Raw genomic sequence first — 6,026 nt, forward strand, 5'->3', positions numbered from 1 at the left:
CCAGAAAATCTGAAAAAGCTGGAAAAGAGAAAATCACACTGTAGAACCCAGAATTACAAAAAAAATTGAAAAACGTTGAAAATGAGAAAATTACACAGCAGGACCCACAATATGCGGAGAAACCATGAAAAAACTATAAATTAAATATTCACACTGTCAGACACAGAATATGGCTATAAACCATGAAAAAAGTGAAAAATTAAAAAGTCACACTGTATTAACCAGAATATGGCAAGAAATACAAAAAAAAAAGTGGAAAATTAAAAATTCACAGAAAAGGACCTGGAATATGGCAAGAAAACCTGATAAACGTGTAAATGAGAAAATCACACTGTAGGACCCCAGAATATGATGAAAAAACCTGAAAACGTGGAAAATTAAAAATTCACACTGAAGGACCCGGAATATGGCGAGAAAACCTAAAAAACGAGGAAAATTAAAAACTCACACTGAAGGACCCAGAATATGGCGAGAAAACCTGAAAAACGTGGAAATGAGAAAATCACACTGTAGGACCACAGAATATGATGAAAAACCATGAAAAACGTGGAAAATAAAAAATTCACACTGTCGGGCCCAGAATATGGCGATAAACCATGAAAAAAGTAGAAAATTAAAAATTCACACTGTATTAACCAGAATATGGCAAGAAATTAAAAAAAAAGTTGAAAATTAAAAATTCACTAAAAAGGACCAGGATTATGGAAAGAAAACCTGAAAAACATGGAAATGAGAAAATCACAATGTAGGACCCCAGAATATGATGAAAAAAACCAGAAAACGTGGAAAATTAAAAATTCAAACTGAAGGACCCGGAATATGGCGAGAAAACCTAAAAAAGGAGGAAAATTAAAAACTCACACTGAAGGACCCAGAATATGGCGAGAAAACGTGAAAAAAGTAGAAAATTAAAAATTCATGATGAAGGACCCCGAATATGTGGAGAAAACCTGAAAAAGGTTGAAAATAGGAATATTCATACTGTAGGACCCAGAATTGGGAAAAAACTTGAAAAACGTCATAAATGAGAAAATCACACTGCAGGACCCAGAATATGCCGAGAAACACTGAAAAAAAGTGAAAATTAAAAATTCACACTGTCGGACCCAGAATATGGCGATAAACCATGAAAAAAGTGGAAAATTAAAAATTCACACTGTATTAACCAGAATATGGGAAGAAATACATAAAAACATAGAAAATTAAAATTCATAGAAAAGGACCTGGAATATGGCAAGAAAACCTGAAAAACGTGGAAATGAGAAAATCACACTGTAGGACCCCAGAATATGATGAAAAACCATGAAAAACGAGGAAAATTAAAAATTCACACTGAAGGACCCGGAATATTGGGAGAAAACCTAAAAAAAACGAGGAAAATTTAAATCTCACACAGAAGGACCCAGAATATGGCGAGAAAACCTGAAAAAAGTAGAAAATTAAAAATTCACAATGAAGGACCCCGAATATGGGGAGAAAACCTGAAAAAGGTTGAAAATGAGAATAATCGCACTGTAGGACCCAGAACTGGGAAAAAACTTGAAAAACGTCATAAATGAGAAAATCACACTGTAGGACCCAGAATATGGCGAGAAACCCTGAAAAACGTGGAAAATTAAAATACACGCTGTAGGACCCAGAATATGGCGAGAAACCCTGAAAAAAGTTTAAATTAAAAATTCACACTGTATTAACCAGAATATGGCAAGAAATATTAAAAAAAAAGTGGAAAATTAAAAATTCAAAGAAAAGGACCTGGAATATGGCAAGAAAACCTGAAAAATGTGGAAATGAGAAAATCACACTGTAGGACCCCAGAATATGATGAAAAACATGAAAAACATGGAAAATTAAAAATGCACACTGAAGGAGCCAGAATATGGCGAGAAAACCTAAAAAACGAGGAAAATTAAAAACTCACACTGAAGGACCCAGAATATGGCGAGAAAACCTGAAAAAAGTAGAAAATTAAAAATTCACACTGAAGGACCCCGAATATGTGGAGAAAACCTGAAAAAGGTTGAAAATGAGAATAATCACACTGTAGGACCCAGAATTGGGAAAAAACTTGAAAAACGTCATAAATGAGAAAATCACACTGGAGAAACCAGAATATGCCTAGAAACACTGAAAAAAAGTGAAAATTAAAATTTACACCTTCTGACCCAGAATATTGCGATAAACCATGAAAAAAGTGGAAAATTAAAAATTCACACTGTATTAACCAGAATATGGCCAGAAATACCAAAAAAACATAGAAAATTAAAAATTCAGAGAAAAGGACCTGGAATATGGCAAGAAAACCTGATAAACATGGAAATGAGAAAATCACACTGTAAGACCACAGAATATGATGAAAAAAACTGAAAAACGTGGAAAATTAAAAATTCACACTGAAGGACCCAGAATATGGCGAGAAAACCTAAAAACGAGGAAAATTAAAATCTCACACTGTAGGACCCAGAATATGGCGAGAAACCCTGAAAAACGTGGAAAATTAAAATACACGCTGTAGGACCCAGAATATCGCGAGAAACCCTGAAAAAAGTAGAAAATTAAAAACTCACACGGAAGGACACCAAATATTTTGAGAAAACCTGAAAAAGGTGGAAAATGAGCAAATCACACTGTAGGACCCAGAAATACAAGAAAACTTGAAAAATGACGAAAATGAGAATTTTACACTGCAGGACCCAGAATATGCTGAGAAACCCTTAAAAAAGTGAAAATTAAAAATTCAAACTGTCGGACCCAGAATATGGCGATAAACCATGAAAAAATGGAAAAATAAAAATTCACACTGTATTAACCAGAATATGGTAAGAAATTCAAAAAAAACATAGAAAATTAAAAATTCACAGAAAAGGCCTTGGAATATGGCAAGAAAACCTGAAAAACGTGGAAATGAGAAAATCACACTGTAGGACCCCAGAATATGATGATAAAACCTGAAAAACAGGGAAAATTAAAAATTCACACTGAAGGACACCGAATATATGGTGAAAACCTGAAAAAGGTTGAAAATGAGAATAATCACACTGTAGGACCCAGAATTGGGAAAAAACTTGAAAAACCTCATTAATGAGAAAATCACACTGCAGGACCCAGATTATGCTGAGAAACACTGAAAAAAAGTAAAAATTAAAAATTCACACTGTCGGACCCCGAATATGGCTATAAACCATTTAAAAAGTGGAAAATTAAAAATTCACACTGTATTAACCAGAATATGGCAAGAAATTTAAAAAAACATAGAAAATTAAAAATTCACATAAAAGGACCTGGAATATGGCAAGAAAACCTGAAAAACGTGGAAATGAGAAAATCACACTGTAGGACCCCAGAATATGATGAAAAACCATGAAAAACGTGGAAAATTAAAAATTCACACTGTCCGACCCAGAATATGGCGATAAACCATGAAAAAAGTGGAAAATTAAAAATTCACACTCGATTCTGGCGCGGAGCGCAGCAGCAGTGGGCGCAGCTAGCGGGTCGGCTGCGGAGCGGGGGTGCAGCGCGCTTTGCCCCCCGTACCCCTCCCCCTCGGACGCGGCCCCACCCCTCTGCCCGCCGGGCGGTCCCAGCCGAACTATCCCCTGCGGCGCCAGCGCGGGGCGGCTCCGGGCGCCCCCAGCAGACCCCCATCATGGGCAGCCAGAGCTCTAAGGCTCCCCGGGGCGAGGTGACCGCCGAGGAGGCAGCGGGCGCTTCCCCCGCGAAGGCCAACGGACAGGAGAATGGCCACGTGAGAAGCAATGGAGACTTAACCCCCAAGGGTGAAGGGGAGTCACCACCCGTGAACGGAACAGATGAGGCAGCTGGGGCTACTGGTGATGCCATCGAGCCAGCGCCCCCTAGCCAGGAAGCTGAGGCCAAGGGGGAGGTCGCCCCCAAGGAGACCCCCAAGAAGAAGAAGAAATTCTCTTTCAAGAAGCCTTTCAAATTGAGTGGCCTGTCCTTCAAGAGAAATCGGAAGGAGGGTGGGGGTGATTCCTCAGCCTCCTCGCCAACAGAGGAAGAGCAGGAGCAGGGCGAGATGAGCGCCTGCAGCGACGAGGGCACTGCCCAAGAAGGGAAGGCCGCTGCCACCCCTGAGAGCCAAGAGCCCCAGGCCAAGGGAGCAGAGGCTAGTGCTGCCTCCAAGGAAGGAGACACAGAAGAGGAGGCAGGGCCCCAGGCTGCAGAGCCATCCACTCCCTCGGGCCCAGAGAGTGGCCCCACACCTGCCAGTGCTGAGCAGAATGAGTAGGGGTGGGGACAGGTGGGTGATCTCTAAGCTGCAAAAACTGTGCTGTCCTTGTGAGGTCACTGCCTGGACCTTGTGCCCTGGCTGCCTTCCTGTGCCCAGAAAGGAAGGGGCTTGTTGCCCCCTCCCAGCCACGCTCCCTTTTCGCCCTCCTGTGGATTCTCCCATCAGCCATTTGGTCTTACTCTTAAGGCCAGTTGAAGATGGTCCCTTACGGTTTCCCACGTTAGGTTAGTGATGTGAAATGCCCTGTCCCTACCTCCTTCCCGAGCCCCATCCCTGCAGAAGGCAATTGCTGGGTTTCCAATTCTTTTCCAAGTTCGTTTTGTTTATCCTGCTTCTCAACCCCCTGAGCCAGAAGTGGGGGCTTATACTCCCAAACCCTGAGTGTCCAGCCTTTCCCTGTTGAATTCTTAGTCTCTTGTGCTGTGCCTAGTGGCACCTGGGCTGGGGAGGACATTGCCCCGTCTGGGTTTTTATAAATGTCTTACTCAAGTTCAAACCTCCAGCTTGTGAAATGAACCATGTCTCTGAATTGATAAGCAAGTGTTAGGCTTCAGGAGGGAGGTCTGTAATGTGAAACAACTTCTTGTTGTCTTTTTTCCCCCCTCCCATTGTTGTAAATAACTTTTAATGGCCAAACCCCAGATTTGTACTTTTTTTTTTCTAACTGCTAAAACCATTCTTCCACCCGGATTTACTGTAACATTTGGAAAAGGAATAAATGTTGTCCCTTTAAAAAAAAAAATTCACACTCTATTAACCAGAATATGGTAAGAAATACAAAAAAAAAAAAAAAAAAAAAAAAAAAAAAAAAAAAAAAAAACGTGGAAAATTAAAAAGTCACTGAAAAGCACCCGGAATAAGGCAAAAAAAAAAAAAACCTGAAAAAGGTGGAAATGAGAAAATCACACTGTAGGACCCAGGAATATGATAAAAACCCTGAAAAACAGGGAAAATTAAAAATTCACACTGAAGGACCCGGAATATGGCGAAAAAACCTAAAAATGAGGAATATTAAAAACTCACACTGAAGGACCCAGAATATGGCGAGAAAACCTGAAAAAAGTAGAAAATTAAAAATTCACACTGAAGGACCCCGAATATGTGGAGAAAACCTGAAAAAGGTGGAAAATGAGAAAAATCACACTGTAGGACCCAGAATTACGAGAAAACTTGAAAAACTTCGAAAATGAGAAAATTACTCTACAGGACCCAGAATATGCTGAGAAACCCTGAAAAAACTGAAAATTAAAAATTCACACTGTCGGACCAAGAATATGGCGATAAACCATGAAAAAAAAGAGGAAATTAAAAATTGACACAGTATTAACCAGAATATGGCAAGAAATAAAAAAAAAAAGTGGAAAATTAAAAATTCAAGAAAAGGACCTGGAATATGGCAAGAAACCTGAAAAACGTGGAAATGAAAAAATCACACTGTAGGACCCCAGAATATGATGAAAAAACCTGAAAAACGTGGAATATTAAAAACTCACACTGAAGGACCCAGAATATGGCGAGAAAACCTGAAAAAAGTAGAAAATTAAAAATTCACACTGAAGGACCCCGAATATGAGGAGAAAATCTGAAAAATGTTGAAAATGAGAATAATCACAGTGTAGGACCCAGAATTGGGAAAAATCTTGAAAAACGTCATAAATGAGAAAATCACACTGTAGGACCCAGAATATGGAGAGAAACCCTGAAAAACGTGGAAAATTAATATGCACGCTGTAGGACACACAATATGGCGAAAAACCCTGAAAAACGTGGA

At 39.6% G+C, this 6,026-nt stretch overlaps 1 pseudogene; it reads left to right on the forward strand.

Annotated features, from left to right (window-relative positions):
- The first annotated feature begins 3,559 nt into the window (after positions 1–3,559).
- Positions 3,560–4,997, forward strand: LOC146999809 (MARCKS-related protein pseudogene; annotated as a pseudogene).
- Positions 4,998–6,026: the final 1,029 nt, after the last annotated feature.

This window comes from Mus caroli, unplaced genomic scaffold (genome assembly GCF_978045245.1).
Source record: "Mus caroli unplaced genomic scaffold, Mus_caroli_1 scaffold_37, whole genome shotgun sequence".
In the NCBI taxonomy this organism is placed as follows: Eukaryota; Metazoa; Chordata; class Mammalia; order Rodentia; family Muridae; genus Mus; species Mus caroli.